Source organism: Alligator sinensis, unplaced genomic scaffold, assembly GCF_000455745.1.
Source record: "Alligator sinensis unplaced genomic scaffold, ASM45574v1 scaffold1520_1, whole genome shotgun sequence".
Taxonomy (NCBI): domain Eukaryota; kingdom Metazoa; phylum Chordata; order Crocodylia; family Alligatoridae; genus Alligator; species Alligator sinensis.
Window position 1 is genome coordinate 437,325 of NW_005842659.1, and position 590 is coordinate 437,914.

Here is a 590-nt window from a genome sequence, read left to right on the forward strand (position 1 = left end):
CTGGAGAAACAGGTACCCAGCTTTCCTTCTGACTGGAGTGGCTGTGATGTGGTGAAGTCTCTTGATTCCCCCTGGGCCCCTGTCCTGTAGCTGCTTTCTGTCCCAGCGCCCCACAAGGGCTCTTGGCAACCCTTCTGGATGAGCCAGAGGGGCTCCTCGCCTTTTTTTTAGACTCGAGGTGCCTGTGGCAGACCTTAAAAAAACCCACAGAACAACACGCTTTTTCTCGATTTTTTTTTTTTTGTTAACCTACGGAAGAATAATAGAGTAGTGCTATCTCCATCCGTGGAGCTGTCTAAGACTCGGCTGGACAAAGCCCGGCGCTGGAGATGACCCAGACGAGCTGGCCCCGCTGGGGGCAGGGCGCAGGCCTTCATTCGCCCTCGCTCTCGCTCTCTGTGACGCAAGCTAGGAGGACCTCCGCAGCGGCGCATGCGCCCTGCAGAGCGCTGCCCCCACACCCCACGCAGCTGAGGGGGCCGTGCCCCCCCCCCAGCCGTTAGCCCCGTGCTGGCCGGGCCGGCGCGGCGCGCGGGATGGCGCTGGCGGGGAGGGGGGCGCTGCTCCTGCTGCTGCTGCTGGCGGCCGGG